This window comes from Pararge aegeria, chromosome 6 (genome assembly GCF_905163445.1).
Source record: "Pararge aegeria chromosome 6, ilParAegt1.1, whole genome shotgun sequence".
Lineage (NCBI taxonomy): Eukaryota > Metazoa > Arthropoda > Insecta > Lepidoptera > Nymphalidae > Pararge > Pararge aegeria.
Genome location: NC_053185.1, coordinates 16,879,878 through 16,904,874, shown reverse-complemented (window position 1 = coordinate 16,904,874; position 24,997 = coordinate 16,879,878). Strand labels below are relative to the sequence as shown.

General features: G+C 35.0%; 1 protein-coding gene and 2 non-coding genes across 3 annotated transcripts in view; 1 reads left to right on the top strand and 2 right to left on the bottom strand.

Moving 5' to 3' along the window:
• Positions 1-24,997, top strand: part of LOC120624456 (rho GTPase-activating protein 23) — a 497,253-nt gene that overhangs the window by 12,173 nt on the left and 460,083 nt on the right. The window lies entirely within an intron of this gene.
• Positions 20,205-20,276, bottom strand: Trnae-cuc. Its single transcript has one exon. It is a non-coding gene; the product is annotated as a tRNA-Glu (tRNA).
• On the bottom strand, positions 24,546-24,617 carry Trnae-cuc. The gene has a single exon. It is a non-coding gene; the product is annotated as a tRNA-Glu (tRNA).

Here is a 24,997-nt window from a genome sequence, read left to right as displayed (position 1 = left end):
AATTAATATGACCAGTATAACAAAGTTAAGGGTCCAATGACATTTCATAAAATTCGCTTGTAGTTTAAGCTACTTGGCTGAATTTAATTAATAACACATTTCAATTCATTCTTTTCATATTACGAGCGTCTATTATAATTTATTTATATAATTTAAGACAGTTTTAAGTAGCAGTTGGCACTAGCTCTGTTAATAAAAAATATGTTTACAAAGATAATTAAAATTAAAATATGTCGACACGCCAAAGGAAAAGCACGCCAATACATTTTTCAAAGCCTTACTGTAGTTTGGAGCAGAGGTACTGCTTAATAGTTATTCTGTGGCTCTGGTTAGCATCAGTGGCGTGCATAGAGGGTATGCACAGGGTATGCAGATGATATAAAATTTATACAAACCTAGATTACGAGTTATTAATACTCAAGGGCCAATGTCTATTCTTAAGTTTTTTGTTAATCGTACTGGAAATTTTCTTCATTTTATATCATCTGCATACCCTGTGCATACCCTCAATGCATGCCATTGGTGAGCGTAGCTTATTATACCTTGTTAGGAATATTGAAATCTTAAGTCGTCTCCCTAACGGAGAGAGGTGCAGCTAAGCAGATGTTGCGAAATAACTGGATTAAGTTTGTAATAAATAAACTAACTACAGCAATCTGATTTATTGCACTTTGTGACAGTCGACCTATAAACAATGAAATATCAATATTTCATAATAATCTGAACTCGTAAAATATCAATATCTCATGCAATTAGTTACAGGTTTCATAGAATTGTACTTGGTACACTTGTGCATTTATAAATGCATTTTATAAAACGTTCAAGTATTATTAGTACTAGTGTTCAAATTAATTAGGCAAATACTAATGACACTGATAACTTCAGCGAATTAAATATAAAATCTTGTCGTCGTTAGGAGTAAATGAGGTTGGTTTGCCTAACATACCAAAGCTGGCTACAGCCGCGACATGTAAGGATGCGGTTAATTAAGCCTCTGCCTAGATTTCCGCTTTAACCAGTCAAACCGGGGTAAGTGTTTTATATTTATTCAGTGACTATAAATCTCTATTAACGGTTTTACGTGGCATAGTACAAGTAGCAATAATTTTTATAGACTGCAGTCCTAGATGGTCGATCATAAATCGCATGCAATGCTGACAATGCCTCAAATTATACTTTTGCATTAAATATTATTTAACAAAAGAATAATTTGCATAAAAATACCCGGGACGTCTTTACTTAATACGTACAACGTACCTAAATAATGATTAATTCATCGCTGGTACAAAATGAAGACATGCAAAAAATTTTGCGGTACGTGTTCAAAGGCCTTAATTTAAAAGACAAAGAAGTAATTTAATATAACTTATCCGTGATGTCTTCACACATTAAAAATACTCCTCGCATCATTTGTATTGAACATATGAACAAATTAGAAATGTTTCATGTTACTCGAACAGAACACGTGCACCACGATAGATGGTAGGTATCACGAGCTCTCCTAAATCAGGTTGCCCGTAACTTGAGACCGATGAACTCTGTAATTAGCGGGTTACGTTCCAAGAAGGTGAAAGGAAAGTTTCGCGTGATCCTCTTTTTTTTGTTAACCACCTTTGGTATTATAATGTGAATAATTGTCGCTTGAAGCCTCGCAATCTTTTTCTTGTTCGAAACCAATTACTATGGCATTGGGCGTATTACAAGACTGACGAGTGAAAGTAGGCACGTAATTATAAGATAATGATGAACATCGACGGACACTTAATTCGTCCAGTAATTTTATTAAACTATTCGCGGATGAATCTTCACAGAATGCGCTTTACGGGCACTATGAACGCTTAAGACTTAAGAACTCGTAAGAATAAACAGAGTGTTCAAGTATTTACTACCAGATTTGGCGTGACGCGTAGAAATGGGGAACTGGTTTGATGCTCGTTAAGACGCGCCACGGAGTCTCACGTATCTGAACAAAAAGCGAGCCGGGAACAGGGCAGACTCGTTTTGGACAATACCCGGCTTGACACTTGAATACCGATGCGTTTACCAGCGCATGGCTCTTCGGGGGAAGACTGTGTTTGGAATGTAGGCTTTTTAGATCACGATAAGCTTTGCCTCAAGAGACTCACTCCTGTTCAGAGAAATATGTGCAATTAGCTGTAGGATGCGTGCATTTCTCGCTTTGATGAAATGTAAGTGCTCAATACTTTAATTGCTTTCCTATGGTACGAAATACTTGCTGTAATTGGGCTGAAGTAGTAAATACTTAGCCATTTAAAATGATATTTCTGCAACCAAATTACTCAGAACAATTATAATTGATGTATGTCGTAATCACATCAACTGTATTTCCAAGATGCTCCGCCTGGAGCGAAATTTAAATCTCTAGCACCATATATGAGAATTGCATGGTTCACCGACCCTTAATTACCCTCCACTGCACGGCGCCGGTGCAATGCTCCAGTAAAATTTAACATAACAAGACTTTATTAGACCCAAACGGCGCCAGTTTACTTATTACATGTGACAAAAATGAATTGCTTTATAACCACTAAGCCACTGTTAGGGATTTCCAGGAATGTTTTAATTCACAGTTCACACCAACTCCTCGGTGTAAATTTGTTCTTAGAAAATTTCGAAACTTAGTAAGGATTCTAAACTATCCGTTAAATAATTGTTGCGTCTCATTTGGAAGTTGTAACTTGTTCACAAGATTTTTCCTCGACCCTATTATCTTACCAGCTTAGTCTTTTCAATTTTTCTAGGACATTAGATTTTTTGTTTTCTCAAGGCCTAGAGATTAGCCTAAAGATTTAGGTCCAGGAATATCGATGTTTTGTATCTTCGAACTGGTAGTATTTGCCGTCTATTTATAAAGTTTCCGATACAATTTTGTTCAATACGACGCTGGAGAAACCAACGACATAGCTAATGCACGTTTTTTTTAATCCCCTGGTAATTCTTAGTTTTTTCGGTTTAGAAAATACTTATCCTTTGTCCGTAGCATGTATACAAGCTGCCAGAATTTCGATAAAATCAGCCGCCGTAGTACGAAGGTAATTTTTTCAATCTTGATATTTTATATTTTAAAAGTATCATTGAAATGAGATGAGATGGACTCTCAAGGATGCAAGCTAGATGTGTTTACAAATTTTATCAATCGCTAACAAGCTAGTAAACAAATGAACAATCAGAACACTTTTGTATTTATATTATTAATATGGTAACTCTAAACGTAGACTCCAATGCGGTCCATACATTCGCGTGTACGAATTTGAAAAACTCGTTCGATAAAAAATCAGTCACGTCACCGTCAACCAATGTTCATGTTTTTGTGCATTCATGATACAAAAAGAAGCCAATGCACGGCATAAATGGTTGTATCGATTGCAGCTAAAGCCCTTTGTGGTGGTTTTTGTAAAACAATATCATCGACATCGATTTACGTGTATGACGATGATTCATGAGATTCCTTGAACCGGTTGTTTGATTTTTTCGTTGAAACTTATTTTATGATGTATCGGATGTACCAGAATTGTTTTACTTAGAAGAATCGGCATTAAAATCGCTAACGAAAACTGCGAAACATAATACCATTACGGTTCCTACAGTGGAACTATCGAATTTATTACTGATTATATTGAGGATCGCGTTGTAACTTGTATACAAATTGTAAATATATAACATAAGTTATTGTAGGCTATCGATATTAAAAAAAAACACTGCGTACAAAATATACAAACGAAACAAAATTTCAATGGAACGTTTTAAAAATAGTGTTTTTCAAAAAACCATTCTTAAAGATAATGTATCCTGTATAAATCGTAAATAACTTTGTGTTAATTAGTAATTATTTGTTTGTGTAGCGGAAGTTTTGCTAGTAGCTTTGTAATGAACGTCTAGATAGTAATCAATTGAATCTATTTGAATGATCAAGACGGTCGAAACTAGTGTTTCAGCTACTTCGTAATACGGCTGCTCAAATTGGCACACACGAAAGCTTTGCTTGTGCAACATAAGTAAGATGTTTAACAAGATGATCATTAAGGAGCAGTGTGACGCGACAAGTTCCTTTATAAGGTATCCAAGTAAATGTTTTCCCGTTAACTATGACACACTGAACAGAGTTTAAAACTTTAGAGCCCTCTCAGACTAGTTACCCGATATATCTGAAAAAATTGCTTTATTTCAATTAGGCTTGCTCTGCAATCACGTATGAAACGTCTAGTTTGTCTGATCGCAGTGACTCTACCATCAGTTCGGAATGCAAAATTTACCAAGAAGAAGCCGGTATGAATCTCAGCAGTTACTTCTTTCTAACGTTAACTATATATATAAATATATTTTTTATAAGTGATAGATTAGCGCTTTACCAAAATCTAATGTCAATCTTACTTGATGGAAAGTGCAAATGTGGCCTAAGAAAGGGACGTGCTTGCCTAGAAAATATCTTCTTTTAAAGATAACCAGCTTGTAAGAATTAGGAAACACAAAACTGAAGGGTGTTTCAAACCCCAACCAAGTGTTTAAGAAATGAAGATGCAAATCGCTTTGTGCGAGGTTTTGGGATATTGATAACACAGGGATGAACACCCGCCCGATGTCTTGCGGTGCAATGGTAAAATGGTAAAGAGGGAATGAGATCGGACAGTTCCACCGCACTCTCCCCGAAGTATATCGATAATGTTAATATAACAATATATGCAGATATCACGACTTCAAAAACATGACAGTTTTTTTTATGAACTTTGTATTCCTATTTATTCAAAGATACTACCATCCAACGACTGTTGCATTTAACTACTGACCGTATAATCGGTGACACTTAGCCTCAAATTAGTGCAAGTCGATGAAGACTTTTGGTAACGTTCATTACCTGATCAGGTAATATGCGGAAATGACAATGGCTTACCCTTGTCTCTGAGGTACAAATGAAAATTCAGTTTTCGAAAGTCTGGGCTAAAAATTATCGTCTTCGTACTGCACTAACGACCAATTAACTAAGTTGTCTGCGGAAACCCTTAGAATACACTCGTAAGAGAACAAGCCCGTGTCAACAGCGCAATTTATAATATTTGCCTGTAATTACAGACGACAGTCTTCGAATTTATAGAGCAATTACTTCCATAATACCTTATGAAGACTGGTAGCGCGCTTGCAAAATATATGCGCTCCGTAATTCAAATGAGTGAAATAATCAGTACAGTCGTTATTTATGTAGTGTACTTTTACACTTTAACTGTCTCAGTGCGTCTTGCGCTCTATTTATTATGATAATGAACTAGAGAAACAATTCTAGAAAGCTTAACTTAAAATTTCCCGCTATAATACATACACTTACATTATACTGTAATGGTAAACGTTTAAAAATATTCAAAAATAAACCATTAATTTGAACTTAAAACAGGCGAAGACACACGGCTACTTATTATGAAATCACTAGAGTGACAAAATTAAATGAATATAATGTGTGAATGATAGATTTTATGTAGACAACATCATAAGTCCTCCCGTAGTAGAAAGTAAGTTCCTAAACTTCCGAAGGAAAGAACATATAAAAAATACAAAAAACTCTTTCGGTTTTTATTTCATTACTGTTACATTTAGTTTTGATTTGATCTTTTAACCATGTTTAACGTATATACACTAGAAGATACAGGAATCCTCTTCTCAAAAAGAGCATGCACGTGGTCATGAATTCATCAAACAGAAATTAGGGCAATCTCTAAATGCTAACGATTAATATTCATAGCTGAATTATGTCAGATGGTAAGTTTTATCTATTGACACCCAGCGCTCTCTGGGGTCAAGAATCAGTCCACATTGACGATAAAATGGGGCATTTAATGAATAAATTGACGTCATCGTCTACTTTATGATTAACGGTGTGAGTTACATCTATACTTGTTCTGAAGTTGGCTGTGGAACAAGTTTTAACGTCATACTCTACCGTACTCTTATTATCTATTTATGGATTATTTAGTTCATGCACATGCCATAATACTTAAAGGAGGTATGTTGAATTTTCTTAAGAAGGCATGCGGGACATTTCGATCTCTAGTTTTATACACAAATTTTACGTGATTTTTATTATTACTTATATGCATTGGGTTATTTATATGAAAATGCGTTTCAAATTTCAACATATCTAAAATTTTAATGTGACTTTGCTTTTGTTATACTCAATGGTAATAATTAACGATTTGTTTTGCAACGGACAAATTATTTTGCATTTGCTAATGCAACGCAACGTAACGAATCGTGTGTTTAAGCTAAAAGCTTGAAAGTTTTTTTTTTATTATCATAACGGAATTCTTAGACATGAGTGAGTTACTTGAGAGTTGGAGAGCCGGTTAAATTGCTCTTTTTCTTACTAATCAGGTAGCAGTTAGCATCGCTAATTGTACACAGCAAGATTTTCCGAGAAAGTTGTTTGCAATTACGTCTCTGATGTTGGAATCGTATTACCCGTATCGTATCAAGATATAAGTCACACAATGCGTAATATATCATTCACGCATGCATCTTGGTTCAATATCAGTAACACTAGAGAGGCTGAGTGAGATGTAGGGCGTCGTAAGGATATCTTTATAACCTTGACTTTATAATGCGCTCGAGTATTATATTAGAACTGTTACAATGAGAACTGTTACTAGCTTACGTTTAGGGGGTGTCAATTTCAATATAAATCGTCAATCACAGTTATAAATCTGCATGTTTATCTTGTTGTATCTAGACGGATAACTTTATAGTGTTTCTTGACTTCATACTATTATTATCGTTCCTTTAGATTTTATATTATATCAACTATCTGTGGCCTGTGTTGCGTCGTTTGTTACGGTATTTTAATGGGATACGTTATTGGTTGCTTAGTTAGAGCGTAAAGGATAGACAAAGAAACAAAAACACTTTCGCATTTATGCTAGTAAGGATTAATTCGAATTTCTGTTAAATTTAAAAAGGTACTTTAGCTGATATTAATGCCTGATGAAATGCAGTTCTGTTATTCGGATTAATTATTCTAATCGTGAAATCAATCCCTATTGATATCATCTTTGTTATTTGATTGGCTATAATCATCATTCGTAATGTGATAGATCAATTTGAATAATTTATCGATTTCAATTTCCGCATAGTTAGAACTATAATAGGATGTAGAATGCGACCGTTTGATATCGGTTTCATGTTGAGTAGGTACATATGACTGTGCATTATTGGTAAAGACGATAATTACGCTCGTGGTTTATCTCGATTCCTCACTGGTCGTTTGTTGTGGATAGCCCGCTTTACTTTGCACTGACTACCTATTTTAGTGTTATTAGGTTATGTTCACTTGTGCAATAAGCACAATTTCATTTTATAGGTTCGATTGCAAGCATTTCCTGTACGGAAATGCTTGCATGCGGAAACGGCCCAGAGATTACGAAGAAGATGGTTCACTTGTGCAACAAGCACAATGTCATTTTATAAGTTCGATGTTTCATTTGCACTTCTTTTATTTAAACAATACAAATTTTGAATGTTTCTATATAACTATGGAGTTATATAGCAAAAGGACTTAAAACGACCAATCCATATGGATTGGTCGTTTTGAGTCCTTATTTTTATCTAGACCAAAAGTCCACTGCTGCATTAAAAGCCTCTCCCAACGACTGGGCTTGTCCATAATCACCACGGGTTGGTGATCGCAGTAGATGGTAAAACATAGTAAGTCCCGGCTAAGTTTGTTGTGGGCTCTTCTTAGACCAGGGCGCGTTTGGAACCCTCGTAGCTTTAGGTTTATGTTCGCGTATGAAGCTATCACCATCTTCTTACATTTTGTAAACACACATGTATGAACGCTTCATTGGCCTACATGAAAAATTTGAATTTTGAATTTAGCAGAGGACTGCCCGTTCCCCTCTATATTCCCTGAGTCACATTATACGAAAAGAGAAGGAGTGGTGCCAACTGTATAATGATCTGCCGTCAGTTTACGGCAACACGTTCTTCAGTTTTTTAATGACGATGCTTACAGTGCGATATTCAATTAGGTACCTACAGCTCATGCGCTGGTTAGTTAGTTTAAAATACCTACTCCGGTTGCCTTGGCGCTGCGGTTTGATAAAGTATGCACAATATATTCATACCTAGTAACACTCAGAAACACGTGCAGCACCTACTATACACATTGCAATCAACTTTAAAAAGGACAGGTTCTGAAATGTTTTGTAGTTAGCAAACATTCTTAGAAATAATAAGTGCAGCTCAGTATATTATTTATTATATTGTCGATGTAGTCTTAACTTGGAAGCACGCTAACCGAAAACCTGAAAAAATCTATGGCTGTTTTTTTAAACTCATAAATGCAAATCGTTTTCTACGCAATATCGTACTACAATGTTAAATTGGCTTGTGGTTAATAGCCACGTAGACGCTATACCAAACAAGGGGGCTTATTACAATAGTTAGCATCATTATTTTAATGATGATGATTACATCAAAATATAATCCTTATTTAAAGGCTATCAAGGTACGTCATGTAAGACTGCCATCTTAAATATTATTAGTATTAGTGCTTACTCGATGGTAGCAAGCCCCCTGAGCCGATTCTGCAAATATAAATTCCGAAATGAGTTTTGCCGGGAATTGCACATGGGCACTTACAGGGCTTCTGACACCTCGCTCATCAAAATGATTGTCGAAAATATGAATGAATGAATACACTTTTATTGTACACCACATAAAAATACAGGAAAAATTATAAAAAACTAGTTACACGATGTATAAAATTAGACGGCCTTATCGCTATAATAGCGATCTTTTCCAAACAACCGATGGCGTAAAACACTGCTCAAGACGAGAGGTAGATTGTGCATATAAATATAATATATAAATAATAAATAATATTTATAAATATTATATATAAATAATAAACTTCTACACAATGTTATATATACAATGAATATCAATAAATAGGAAAAATATTATCAATCCCCAAATAAAACAAAAGAGAATAGGCATTACTGAAGTTCCGAAGATTCAGACAAAGAATGAACTCTAACAATTTTTTTAAAGATGCTAATCGACTGTGCCTCTCGGATTTCAAGAGGCAAGACATTCCAAAGCTGAATAGTGAAACCTGAATAGTGAAAGACTGAATTATCTGGAGACACCCTTAAAATCAGTTTCTTGCAGTATGGAGAACTTTACTAGGGCAACCAACAAAATCCATTTAAAAAAAAATTATATTGCACCGTATATACTTAGCTCGATATTATATTTTCAATTCGCCGTGTTACCATTGTAGAAAATCGAATCTCGAAGTAACAAGCTTTAGGTGTTCTTACTACAAACAAACAATAAAACTTTCAAATATTTCAGAAAATATTCAACAAACCACACAATAAATATTAGTATGAACGAGTACGTAAACTAGACTAACACAAACAAAAATGGGATGAAACAAACCTTTCATGTGTCACAATGCACACAGCGAAATATTTCTTAATTGAATTAATTAGCCTCGCAATTGACCTTTTTGTTGGCATTCTGCATCTGAAGAAAAGTGTACCCAATTAATATGTCAAATATGTAGGTCAGAGAATGATTCGATCGACCGCAGCGTTCTGTTCATTATTCCAGTTTCACAAGATGTTGAATATGTATCTAAACATAATAAAGGAATAAAGTATAAATCAGTAGCTGATAGATGTGACCTTAGCTTAATCAACAAGTTTAGATAAATAAATGGAAATAAGTTTTAAGCTATTAATTCATTAATTATTATATTCCAGATATGATAAATTAACACAAACACGTTAGTAATATAGTCCTTTATTTATTCTGTATTACTCAAATTATTGATAAGGATACATTTTTATTAATTAGATATTTTACTGATTTGTAACTACTGAAAGTGACGCAAGGTCTGGTTCAAAATTGGAAGGAAGTCATTTCCACGATACAGGGAATCCTAGTGTGGAAATCAATGTACATTCACCATTCTAAATATTTTCGTGTTAAACAACGTATTACCGGTTTTAACAGTGAAATGAAGATTATCTTCATTAAATCAAAATAAAGAGTAAAAATCATTTGATAGGATTCAAAAACTGATTTGGAAAACCTTCAATAGAAGAAGAAAGAGGTTCTAATAGTAACCAGCATTTCTGAACAGGAGTCAAATTGTTAAGTTTGTTTTCAGCGAAACCGATTTCAAATAAATCAAGAATAACAATTTTTAATTCAAAATGTTTTATCATTGATATAACAGCCTAACCTATGGCCAGGAAAATAAAAATGACATAAGTAATCCTCCCTCATAAATTCTAATATAGCCCATTGAAAGTTAGATATGAACGCTATCAGTTAATGCGTTCCACAGTATATATCTCTGATATAACAAGGGCGTTCTGATGATATCACTATGGATCGTGAACGCATTGTGGTCGTGAATTAATCTATCAATACAGTTTAGAAACATGGACCCAGAATGTCTGTTATTAGTTAGAGGTCGATGACATTAAAATTTGTTTTTGACCTCGGATTTTTTTTTAGTTTCACTTGATAAAGATTTTATATTTTTGGGGGGCCAACCTCAGTGTTACCCTCGCTTAAAGAGTATTATTTTAAATGGAATATATCTTCATGCCTCTCAAATAAGGATTATACTTCTAAAACAAAAGCGTGAACAGTATAGAGATAATAATGCTTTAAGCGATGGTAGTTAGCTACCAGTCCTAATACATTTTAAGAAAATATCAGTTACAACAAATATGGATGGAATAATGATTTGATGAAGTAACCAAGAGTACAGTATTTATTAAAGTATATTTGAATTTGCCTAAATGAATTTGCCTCTACTTTTACTTGACTTCTACATTGGTAAGTACAAAAATTTAAGAATTTACTAGTTCTGAAATTTTGTATTTTGTATATCATTCGACAGGGAACATTATACTGGACGAGGAGTGTACTGTCACTGCTAGTCCTCGCTTACTTTCGATTTCTAATTCACTATCCATGGGTGCATTGGAATGTGCCCACATGGTACCCACGCAACGCTATCGGCCGCAGTCATAACATATTAGGTTAGATAGACAATGCGATACTGACCACAGACATGCAAGATGGCTTCTCGTATAAATACCAAGAAATAAACGTATATTACATTAAATAACAACAATTTATAAAAGATTATTGGAAAGAAAAAGTCAAAAAACTAGGTCATTTTAAAGTTTGGGTAGATATTTCGAATTCAACAGCAACCCTACCTAAAAGCTTATTACAGTTTTATCGTATTTTATAACTAAGCCTCAGAGATATATGGTTTACGAGTAACCTTTGATTTATTGATATTTATTAAAATAGGTCTCCAGTATTGAGGTACATCACAACTAAATCAATTATGGATACAAAAAATGTAAACCTGTATAAAATGTTAACCTATTCCATTCTCAGCAAACTTTGGTAAATTATGTTTATCAACCATACAATTTCATTTTTCTATCTATCGTTTATAGTACGATACTTTTAAAAATCTGAACTATGTATTAATATTAGTTTATAAAATTAAACGATTAACATTATGCATGATTGAAACTGCTTTCAATATGTCAAAACGAAAATAAAACGTGATATCATTAAAGTAAGTAGGTTGTTACCAACAACGATGTGGTCGGATCGATTTCAAGGATTCGTGGTTTTAATGTACACCAGGTTTTTGGGGACAGAATATCGAGTTTGTCTACCAATATTGTAATTTATCCTACTCAAAATATGCTGTATTAAATAAAAAATACACATAAACACAAGTACATAAAAAACGAGTAAGTAATTTACATACTGGTTTTTTTGAATCCTTACAGATAAATGTTAAGGCATTCTTCCTAACACTACCTTAAAATGATCCTACTGAAGAAGCATTTGTTATTAGAAGCTCCGTTACAATAACCAGGTGAATTTAGAAAACACTATTACTATGGTCATCATTTTATAATCTCGCAGTGACTGTAGCAAAATCCGAGGTTCACTTTAGCTACTTCCTAGTCGAGTACGTCTTAGTTAATCCTATCTTATTTTAGAGTAGAGTCGTGAGAATTGAACGCGATTAATTGAAGAAGAATTCTAATCTATGAACATTTATTTCCCATACCGAATCGATTCATACTTTGAATTGTTTATTTGTTGTAATTCGATTAAATAGCTGACGGTCTGTTTACCGCAATACGCTGAGGCAACGAGTAATAACACCCGCTTTGTTCTCTGAAATTAGCAGAAGCAATTTGTTTAAAACTCTTGCTCAATTCGAGGTTTCATGGAACCCAACATCGTTCCCACTGCTTTGTTGTGTCAGTTACATTTCAGATTTTTGCAAAACCAGATTTTACTTCTATGGCATCGCGACGTTTCAAAATAATTATAAGGGATCCCTTTTCCAAACCTTATCTACGTTTAGAACAAATGTATAAATTTTATATTCATGTCTCAAATTTTTAGGCATTTGTTTAGATTTTTGCAGTCTGGCTGAGTATACTCAGGAAACGTAAAAATTTCCTGAAACGCCTAATTTGGCAGGTCATTTAAAGTATAATTGTATGGTTAATGTTCATCGGATCTCTAGTATCTAGCTGGTTAAATAATATCTATGTAATAGGATGACAGAGATCTAGGGCGTTAAATTAAAGAGTAATAATTTACGCATTACTGAGTTTACTTTTTACTTATTACAGTACCAGTTCTTAAACTTATTTTGTATTCAGTAGCGACGCTTCGTTGTGCCCGTGGTCCGTTTAAAGGCGCCTCATTACTTTTTATCGATATAAGATTTCGATAAATTTTTGCACCCAAAAATGTAATTACAAATTGCTGGCCGGAAATGACTTCATTTTTAAACGGTGAGAATAAGGTTAAGGAGAAAACTTTGAAAAGCCCAGCGATTATTTGGAGCATGGGTTTTTAAGTAATTGAGACCTTTTTCATTCCTAAACGTTAGCTTCTGTGAGTGACAAGATAACGTTTTTAACTTCTTATGAACTTTAAGCAGAAACTTTAATATAACTGCGTTAACTCCAGCACCTACATACATTCCAAATGAATAAAAAGATGATGTTAAAAAAATCTGACGGTTAATTTGCTCGAAACAATAAAATTGCAGTAGAATCAAAGTCGGTAATACTACTAGCTTTGATGTGGCCATTTTTACGAGGTCGTAAAATAGCGTAACGTTTTTATTTTAAGTTGGCTTGCTTTGTTTTAGTATGTTAGAGTGTAATATTGGGCCTTTGATAATGCTTACTCATGCTTTCAACAGTACTAGAAACTGCTTTGGTGAACTGATGATTCTTTAGGCTGTGACCACAGTTTCAGATCAGCTGTGATCAAATAAATATTGAACAGGACTGTCAGATTTTGGACTTTTTGTTTATACTGAGTAACCTTTCTTTGAACCATACACACCTTAGGCCGACGGCCTCGTTTTGTTTTGCCTATGTTTGCCTCGAAAGCAGTTATTGCGAATGGAACGTAAATTGTTGTTTCTATTCGCTCCGGGAATAGTTTATTTCCTCGAGCAGGTTCGATGCCCGCTCTGGACTGACGCTACTGTTTACAGTTGTGTAACGTAAATAATTATACTCTGGTTACGGAATATCAATTTCATTTGAAAAATGCTGTCCTGCACCTTTTTTGGAACAAATTAACTGAAATTACCTATGTTCTCGAGTGGATCATGTAAGCAGATAACAATCAGTATACTATGAAGGGTTTCACAAAGCATAACACGTCACTAAGTCAGCATAAAAGTCCAAAGTAAACTGGGAGAGCTGAGCTATTAAATTGATCCGTGAACAAACAACACACACAAAAACATTTCATTGAATATTTGACGAAGTTAAAAGTTGATATACGAGTAGCGCTGTATTTATAAAGGTTTAAAGTACATCTGTGTTGATTCCGTGGTTTGTCGAGAAAAATTCTCAAACTTAGCTTATGGGTAAATTGTAACTATTTATGGTGTGTTTTAGACTAATTATTCAGATATATTCATACGCAATCTGGTTCTTGTCTGTAAACGCGGGCTCGGTCTGACGTAGGGTTGCGAATTGCGATATGGCGAGAATATTTTCTATTTTAATTTTGATATTGCATCCTTTATCTTCAGAAAATCTTTGTCAAGCATTTCTGTAACATGTAAATCTAAATCTGATTTAATTTCGACTCGTTCGCGTTTTTTAACAAAACTTAAGCCATTGAAATTGTATGCTGGTATTTTGTCTAAGCATGAAATAGTTTTTTAATCACCACCCATTTCAATTGGTTTTCTGGATGAAGAACGAAGAATACTTCGGCTACTAAGATGAAGTTAAAAGCACTCAAAATTTGAGATGTATCTTAAGCCACTTTAAAGTAAAAATACTATATCTACTTTAAGGTGGCTTTTTAGTTATCAGCCCTGTAAAGCAGTCATTGGTTTGCAATGGGGCCAGAGGAAATGCATTCAACTGGTTCCAATTGAGAGTTATTTCACTTATCCTGCCTTTCAATGATGCCAAAACGATACTTGGCTAATTTTACAATGATACATGCCGATCCATTAGGATTAAGATGACATGCCATTTGATTCATTTGATAACCGGAATGGAGCTTCAGACGTTCCAACCTAGAATTTAATCTAGGGACAATAAAATTAAAATGAATGAAAGCATGTTGTTAATTATCTTTACGTCTTCTCTTATCTGTTTTTTTTCCTTATGTTCTATCCCATATGCTTAATGTTTTCTAAATGCATCATGTTTTACATTGCACTATACAAATATTGATTGATGCTTAAGTCTCTACCAATAGTGAATTTGATTATTCACTTCTAAAAATCAATAAATCTCTGTTAATCACGAGTTATGTGTAGTCTTTGTTTGCACTTTCAAATCTTTATCTTCCAATGAAGATACGATCATCAATTTTCTTTCGAAGCCACGTTCCATTCTGTATCTAGTAATAAAAGAGATAATACCCACGTGACAATACCCTATGGCTCGTAAAAAAGTTACGGCAACTGTCACCTCCGTAAATGGAGAGAAATGGCAGTTCACACACTGACCGTCGACACGTGACCTTTACACCATATGTAGTTATGGCGGGTTAGTTACCACGACATATGGGAATTTTAACGCACGGGGAAAGTGAAAACTGTTCTGTTAATAAGGTAACAATAACATTCTCTACAATCTTTGGTGATTGTAGGTGCTCGGCTACAGATAGATATGATACAGATATATTTAGTGAAAAGTTGAAAAAAGCCGGGACATCTCAATGGAGGGGAGTTTATCATACTAGTGTTTCGATAGTGATAGATAGTTTTAATGCTTTCAACATTTAAGTACACATATCTCTTATTTATATGATATTGTTATTTATATGAATACATATTTTTTTCGACTGACTGACGGACGAGAGTAACAGCTCGGTCAGTTTGATTAATGCTTGCAATCTAAACTCAGCCTTTAACCAAAAGTAGTCATCGCATGTTACGATGATGCCTACAGCAAGCGATAAAGTTATTGTGTAATTTAAGAATATATCGCACTTTAGCAAGTTTTCTTTTTCATCTATATTGGATTGCTCGTTGCTAAGTCTGTCCTATCTATTAACGATATCCGTGTGATTAATACGAATTATTGCATTAGGCATTAACAGTATATCATATACACAAATGAAAGTGCATTTTATAACAATAATAACACATGATATTGTTAGGAAGTTGTTCCACACACAGGATAATGTTTCTGTGGGGAGCTCTGCGGTCGGAAGTGAATTTCATACTTTATTCATTAAAGTTTCGCATTTCTTATTGATTAGGTAGGGTCCCGTAAAGGGTTTACTAGCATACAAAGTCGATAGCTTAGCGGTAATGGACTGGCTAACCTCAAATTCGGAGCTATGTTCGTTTTCTAATTTAAACCTATTATAATGTTCTCTAATACATATGTTAGTTTTCCGCCGCCGGACTCGTGCCTGTCGTAACTGCTACTGACAATTAAGATATCACTAAGCCAAAAATATCTTTGATGCTTACATAACGTAATTAAAACTTATTATTATTATTATTATTATACCTACCTTTCTCTTATGAAAGAAAAACTAGACCTAGCTGTGGTTTAGAGTTAAAAAAAACTTAAGGATAGACATTTTGAGGGTTATAAATAGCCAACCCTTAAGTGTTTAAAGCTCGTACTGGAGATTTTCTTCATTTTATATCATTATACCCTGTGCATACCCTTCATGCACGCCACTGGGCATCTGTTATGTGTGGGGGTTAATGATACGGTAGATTCAAAAGCTTTATTTACGGAAATGGAAAAGGGTAGGCCTTTATTGTCAAAATTTGGGGCCCTTACTGAAATCTTCTCTCACCTCTCACAATACAGAAAAAATCAAAAACTGCTAAACTATAAAATTATGTTGGAAAAGAGCAATCTGCTGAGTTTCTTGCTAGCACTTCTTGGTGGAATCTGCCTTCCGGTGGTAAAGGCACTACAAACGGACTGTTTCTATTTTAGTGTTAGTTTGTGAGTTTTAGTATGAAAACGTGGTATCTTCTTAATGCGTTGACTGTAAACTTTAGTATCTGTTTCGAATTAAACCTACCTAAATATGCAACTAATAAAATGCTCCTTGATACACGGATGTACTTCACTGGCAATAAACAGAGTGAAGGTAGGTAGGTAGGTATGCCTAAATATAGTTACTATTGTTGTTAAAGAATTTCTATCAACAGAAGTACGGTCTGACCTTGCAGACACTATAATTGTCTGTTTCGTATGCCGAAACACCATTTTAAATACTTAATAACACAAACGTGTTTTTGTTCGTAATTATACATATATCCACCTAACTATATAAACGACCTTTAGCTACGTACTAGTAACTCATCAAATCATAATCAAGGTTTCGCGGTCGAAACAAATAACCGTATTACTAAACGTTAAATTAAGCAATATGAACAATGAATCAATTTTTTATTTTTAACAAAATCTTTCAGTGTCATATTACCAAAATCTTTGAACCAGCCAGTGAGGACAAATGGCTCTTAAACATGGTGTCTATATATGCTTAGTAAGAAAGCAGAAGGTGTATTTCTCTACATGATCCAATTAGAAATAGTTAGAACCAAAAATTCAAAATTCATTTATTCCCAGTAGTACTATTCGTCAAGTCAGCCTGTTTGTAGTGACTACCACCGGTTACCGAAACCAGAGCTACCGGCCTAGATCACACTGAAGACACTAAGACAACGCTAAATGAATTTTGTCTAGTCTAGTGGGAACCTACGTCCGTGACTAGTTACCACCCTACTGACAAAGACGCGCCGCCGCGCCTAGAGATTTAGCGTTCCGGTACGATGTCGCGTCGAAACCGATTAGGGGTAGGTATGGGTTCAAGGGTTAACTTTTAGTAAACTAAAACATATCCGCAAAGTAACGCCTGCTTGTATCCAAAAGACATGCCGAGTATCAATAGCAAACATATTATAAACCGAAAATGCCACCGGTTCCCTAGCAAATAAATAAGATTAAGCAGTCGTTAGAACGATCGACAATATTCCATTGTTCCGTTATCAGTGTTTAAATCGCTTATCTGTACATTCGATTCGGCCAAATATAGCGGCTAATACAAAATACGGTGAGCAATTCCCCAACAAGAGTATGTATTGAATGGTGTAAAAACTGTGCAGTAAATTGTTGCATTATATATTTCTTTATGAAATTAAGTAGTTTTGTTGATATTTCTTAGTTTTGTTATACATTTCTTAATAAAATTAAGTAATTATGTTAATATTTCTTAGTTTTGTTATATATTTCTTCATGAAATTATGCGATTGACACGTGACAGCTACGCCATACGCTATAATATGTCGTGACATCACTACGAGTTACATTGATGCACAAACATCGATATGATCTAGTGGGAAATTAGTTTGGAATATACCAAAGAGGGACCTAAGAATATATAAGTTTAAAACTAGTGTGAATGATGTCGGTATTTCCCAGGAACCTGGGTGCCACTTATTCAGAGGCAACCAGTATTCTTCTTTTATTTGAAGCATAATAATTGGCGCAGTTTGCACCGACCCTTTTTTCTGAGCCCAAGGCCGTGGGTTCCTTTCCCACTACTGGAAAATGTTTGTGTGATGAGCATGAATGTTTTTCAGTGTCTGGGTGTTTATATGTATTATTCTAAGTATTCATGTTACATATAATTCATAAAAATATTTATCAGGCATCTTAGTACCCATAACAAAAGCTACGCTTACTTTTGGGCTAGATGGCCACTGGTGTGCATTGTCGTAGTATATTTATTTTATTTAATCATCTTTATTGCGTAGTAAAGGAGAAATTGCAAATATACTTAAAAAAAATTTAAAAGTAAAAGGCGACCTTATCTCTAAAAGTGATCTCTGCCAGGTAACCTTAACGATAGTACACAATAATACATGAGAGACGGGAAATCGCAATTACAATAAACAATACATAAATTTACACACTTAAGTACGTACTACTAATGACTAATATAAATTATTATAAGAGATAAATAAAATAAGATATTTATTGTTGTATATATAAATTTAGTATAGATATATAAGTACACATATACGAACAACAAAATTATAATGACAAATAGTGATGTCTAACACGACTTTTGAAAATAGGCTAGGTAGTCTACCACGCTGGCCAAGTGCGGATTGGTAGACTTCACACGCCTTCGAGGATATTGTGGAGAACTCTCAGACATGCAGATTTCCTCACGACGTTTTCCTTCACCGTTAAAAGCAAGTGATATTTCAATTGCTTAAATTAAAAACGCACATAACTCCGAATACTCACTGGTGCATGCCGGGGCTCAAATTAGGTCTCCACGAAAGGAAATCCGCAGCCATACCCACTACGCTATCACTCAGTGGCGTGCACTAGTTTTCTTACCAGAGTATGCATACAGCAGAAAAATAGCATAAAACGGCCAAAATGATCCTCCTATACGAGTTATATTGCAATTTTAGGGTAGGCAGTGCTTTTGGACATGTATGAAGTTCACGCCACTGCTATCACTGTTTCTAAGCTGAACCAAGCTGAACCAAAAAAAGTTTCATTGATAAATAATAAATTGCTTGATAAGTAAAGATTTGCTTCATATCATCGTCATCATATCAACAGATAGACGTCCACTGCTGGGCATAGGTCTTTTGTAGGGAGTTCCAAATTCCACGGTTCTGTGCCGCTTGGATCCAGCGGCTACCTGCGACGCGCTTAATGTCGTCTGTCCACCTCGTTGGAGGTCGACCAGCGCTGCGCTTACCAGTTCGGGGCTGCCATTCCAGCACCTTGGGACCCCAACATGGAGATTCGTAGAAGAACCAGAGTTACCGACATAGCTCAACGAGTCACGAAGCTGAAGTGGCAATGGACCGGGCACATAGTTCGGAGAAAGGATGCTTCATATAATTCGTTATAATCCCAATTTAATATTTAATGTTTTTCCAAATAGATTAATCAATATATTTTGTGTTATAACTAAAAAACATCTTAAAATATGATTGCTCTGTTTTGTTGTCTACATTGAAATGGTATGGTATCAATGCTCCGGGCATTGCATTGTCAGACGTTATTTTTGTCACAAGTATTTGGAGGAGATAACTCTGCGTATCAGTAAAATTACTAATATTTTATGTGTGTTAACGTGTGCTAACGGTCTCCAACAGTTTATTTCATCGATGAAATTGAATGTAGACTACGGTTCAAGAGGTCCTATGTTTGATTTCCGATACATATAGATATGTATAGAGCTCAGAGTCACCGCGCTGCTCCGCCACGTACTGGCGGGACCTTAATACATTTTCAGATACTGCATTGTAAAACTTGACCTACATTAAATCGTTACATCAGAGTTAAGAATGAAACAAAATAAAATAACCGTGTGAGCGAACGTTCATTAAATTTAATTAATGCTAATTTATATCGATTAAAATCAAAACGCACTCGATCGTGACAAGAACAAATAATGAGTACAATAAAAATATTTAACTGCGCTTAACTTAAATTACAATAGGTCGCCAGGTTTAATTATAATTGGCCATGGATTTGGTTTCCGTACGGTAAAATTATCTGTTTGTTAAAATGAAAAAAAATAAAAAAGAAAAATTCTGCCATAAAATTATAAAATTTAAAAAAAACTTCCGATACCGGGAATCGAACCCGAGCCTCCTGGGTGAGAGCCAGGTATCCTAGCCACTAGACCATATCGGATGTTGACATGTGACTCGAAATTGCTCATCGCGTTGCAATTTGCAAAACACATTAGTCTATTTAAAAAACAAATGCAGTTCGTGGGGAAACGCTTCACTACGTCTAACGTATGATTTCTATATTCAATATATCTGTAACCTGTTAGTAAGTTGCTTAGCATATTTGTCGAAAATTGTATGGATATTTTTTTGACGATAAAAACGATGCTATGTTTATTATATATGCTATTATCTTAGCTAAGATTACGGATAGATTGAGTAGAGAAATGAAAATAAATCGATTTGGCTCTTTGTGATTTAATTTTTCGTTATATGAGTTATTATATGCGAGTACAATGAGACTTATCGTAGAAGTATAATTAGAAAAGTTGCCTGGAGGTACAGAAACGTTACACTTTAATTTGCTTTGAATTTTTGTATTACTACTAATCCCCGGTTTGGAGGCTTTAGAGTCGCACTGAAATAGATTTTTAAATTTAATGTTACTTTTTTACACATTTGTTTAATAGAACTCTCATTCCTCTGACTCAACTTTTACGGCTGACCGCATCATAACATACCATCGTGTCAGATTGCAGCATATAGTGTTTACTTGAAGTGGAATAAAAAAACAAACAAAATTAAAATTTGTACAGGACCACGTTATCTCAGCAAGGTTCTGCGAGTATTCGATTAAAATAAAACATATAGTATTATTAACACAAATAGTTCTCTCAAAAGAGAACTAATAAATTTAGCCTTATAGACATAATATTTACTATTTACCTCACCCTTATTATCTGTGACCCACTGAGATAACCAATCCGCAAACAAATAACTTTTAGTGCACCTTATTTTCCATCTCTATCTCCCTTTAACGACAGATTGTGCGTTAGAGCAGGACGGCGTTTGAGCAGTGATAAGTCTTATCAGTTGCAGTTGTTGTACCCGGCATGTTTTCAGGTAGATAGTTAAGTTATGGTAATAATGCTTTTTACCTAATTAACGTCGGAACGGTATATCTATCAGTTGAGTTGAGTGGTTGTGTGTATTTCTTAGTCTCGTAGCCGCATCTAAATAGGTCCATCCGTTTTTGCGCTACGATGTCATGGCACACACAGACAGACAAAGTGAATTATTATACTTATCTCGCATGTGGTTCCGCTGAATTGTAATCTTTATTAGTATAGCACAAATTCTATTTTTTTTTTGGGTCAACTTAGCATGTTATCAAACTGCTTGACCAGTCTTTTTCGGTAAACCCATCTGACAAGATTAGAGAAAATTCTAAAATTATAATTTGCCAGCGCCGGGTATCGAAACCGGGACCGAATTTACAAGATGTTCACCACTGCGCCAGGAATGTTCACAGCTAGATGACTCGTAATGAGTCCTTTTGTCTCATGCAAATAATGTTAAAGTTTGTGTTAAAAAATAAATTGCGACTTTTCACTCAGTCCAACACACATCACCATCATCATCATCATGATAAACCCATTGCCGGTCCACTACAGGACACGGGTCCCCCCTCTGAATGAGGAAGGCTTAGGCAATAGTCCACCGCTGACCAAAACGGTTTGGTTACACTTGCATGCGCCTTTGGTAGCTTTCCTCGCGATGTTTTCCTTCACCGTTAAAGCAAGTGATTGTTACAGTAAATTTCAAAGTCAAAGTCAAAGTTAAAAATATCTTTATTCAAGTAGCCATAGGTGGCACTTTGGATGCGTACATAAGAATTACACGGTAGTGAGATGATGGCGATAACCACATTCGTAAATTTATAACTAAAGCTACGCTAGGGTTCCAAACGCGTCCTGGTCCAAGAAGAAGCCCACAACAAACTTAGCCGGGTTTTTTCCATCCACAATGTCATTTAAAATTATAAGAAGACCAACCTGGTTAGAGCAATAATTTATATAGTGGGTAAATAATTAAACTTTGATTAACAACCAATGTTCATGACATTGAGTTGGTGGGTATTTTGATATAAATACTGCATTCGATGCACATGTAGTACTGCTACATGGACTCGAACGATGCAAAGATACCTCCCGGTGTCTTAGTCGTTTATCATGATATTTAAAATTTTATAAAGTCTAAAAAAAAATTTACATTACTCCGTAAATTAAAAGGTGCGTGCCGGGGATCGAATTCGGTCATCCCGAAAGGGCGGCCGAGCTCTAACCACTAGGCTATTACCGCTTTCCGACATTTTCAATTTGCAAATACGCGTTGAACCACCTGGAAAGCTTCCTCACCTTTATGAATTGCAATAACTGTAACATAAATAAATTTTATTCATTTATTTATTTATACTCTTTATTTGCACACAAATAAAAACACAGACATAAGCAGTATAAAAAAGGCGGCCTTATCGCTTCGTAGCGATTTCTGCCAGGCAACCTTAGGATAAGGAAAACAAAAGGATAACAACAAAAGGACAGGTTGTGCATATTAAAAAAAATACGTACTAATAAAATTAACACTTTTCAGTGGCCGTAGAACAAGTTTGAGAACGTCCATGCGCGTCTGATAAAGCTGTAGTTTCGTTCATAGCGGGGCGGAGGGACGTCTATTTGGAATTGTTTATGACTTGCCGTTCATGGGTAATAAATGCCTAGCACCTATTGTGGCAGCATAACACCCGTAGCTGGGTGGAATGCCCTTATGCTCGAATCCGAACTATTTAAGAGGCTGAGTATTCCTAAAGGAGGTTCAAACTACTAAGACGATGATTGAATCTACGTTCGTCACAACTATAAAACAAAAACGTGTGTGTACTCATGTACACGCGTTAGAAGTTATACTTCTTTGACGAAACAAGATAAACATCAAAACATCTTTTCAAATATTGTATCTTTCGCCTTATTCTATGTTTGAAGAAAAACTATACCATATATATATATATATATAACAATAGACAAAAGGTATTAAATTTTAATAAATTGGAAGTTTTGTTATGACGCGTTATCTAGTTATTTCATTATCGGAAAACCAATTTTAACTCAACATTAAAATTTGTCATTTTTGTACAATTGAATCCATTAAATCACCGGAATGAGCCCGCAGCCTTATGCAATAAAAACACTGTAAAAGCATTTTTTGAAAAACTAAAATGTCTATAGCTAACTAAACTTTTGCGGCGGTGTGCGCGTAAAAATTTACTCTCATAATTTTTCCCTGATGCGCCAAAAGAAGTTCATCTTCAAAAAATATATGATTTTCTTTACCATATTTCTGACTGTGGTCATCAAATATATACGATTAAGTAAAATTTGCGAGAAAAATGTACTATCTATGGAGAGATTATTACTGATTTTCGCTATTTTTAATAATATTGAGACAACGAAAAATTTAAGACAGGGTGCCGAGTGGTAAAGGCAGATCAGAATACAGTTTTCACAAAACCTCCTCTTCCCACGGGTGTAGTACGAGGCGACTAAGGGAATATAACGGAGAACTGATAGAAGCTTCCTCCGTGCTACTACTACCATGAACTACATAATTTACTGCAATAGGCTTAATGATGATGGGAAAATAGTGTGAATGGAAAAATGCAAGAAACAGCCACGAAGCGTTTTAGGGCGCGATTTGGTTTGCAACGTTTTGAAGTTAAAACCGGTCATGTCAATTGATAACGACTAAGACAACGGGAGGTATCTTTGCATCGTTCGAGTCGTATGCAGTCGTATTTATATCGAAATACCGACCAGCTCAATGACATGCACATTTGTTTTTAATCAAATATCATTTCAATTGTTTCTCGAACTATCTATTACCTAATTATTAATTATATTAGGGTATTTGTAAAATCATAATCAATTTATATATGGTATCTGGATCTGGAAATATGAATTTATCAAAAGTTTTGTTATTTACCCACTTGATAAAATTACAGTAACACAAGCTATTAATTGGGTGTATATAGGTATACTGGTAGAAATTGCGTTAGTTCCGCTTTTGTATAATAATGCCGGTGAAGTGTGGTGACGGCAGATTGTCACCACCCCTCTTCTTCCCGCGGGTGTCGCACGAGGCGACTAAGGGAATATTACGGAAAGCGGGCAGCAGCGTCGTCTGTGCTACTTCTACCATCTACTGCGATCACAAACCCGCCTGCCAAGCGTGGTGATTATGGGCCCCAGAGGCCCATAATCACCACGCTTTAGTCCATTAGTGGACTGTAATAGGCTGTCGATGATGTTGATGATGATGATGTAAAAATAAATAAGTATGATTAAAAAAGAAAATTCCGAAAAGAAAAATTCTGCTATAAAATTATAAAAAAAAATTCCGATACCGGGAAACGAACCCGAGCCTCCTGGGTGAGAGCCAGGTATCCTAGCCACTAGACCATATCGGATGATTCATGCTGAGTTAAAATATGTGTTAAGACTACTATATCCAGAGATAAGGATAACAGCGTTAACAGAATACATCCTAATATACGAGTACGTGGACAATTGATATGACCCTAATACTAAAATGGGGACATTTGTTGAAATATTTTACGAACGTGTGAACTATGAGCTACAGGAAATAACGAGTTCGTTACGCGCTCATTCTATTTAAACCCTAATTGCGAGATAAGTACCTACATGATTTGTATTTAATCATTCTTGAAGGTTTCAAGGGTGGATATTTTAGACTGGGAACTTACTTCCTTAAGAGTATAAAAACCTTCTTTCTTAGAAGTTTGTAGACAAATTGTAGATTTGTACCGCATTCACAGATTTTGAAAAT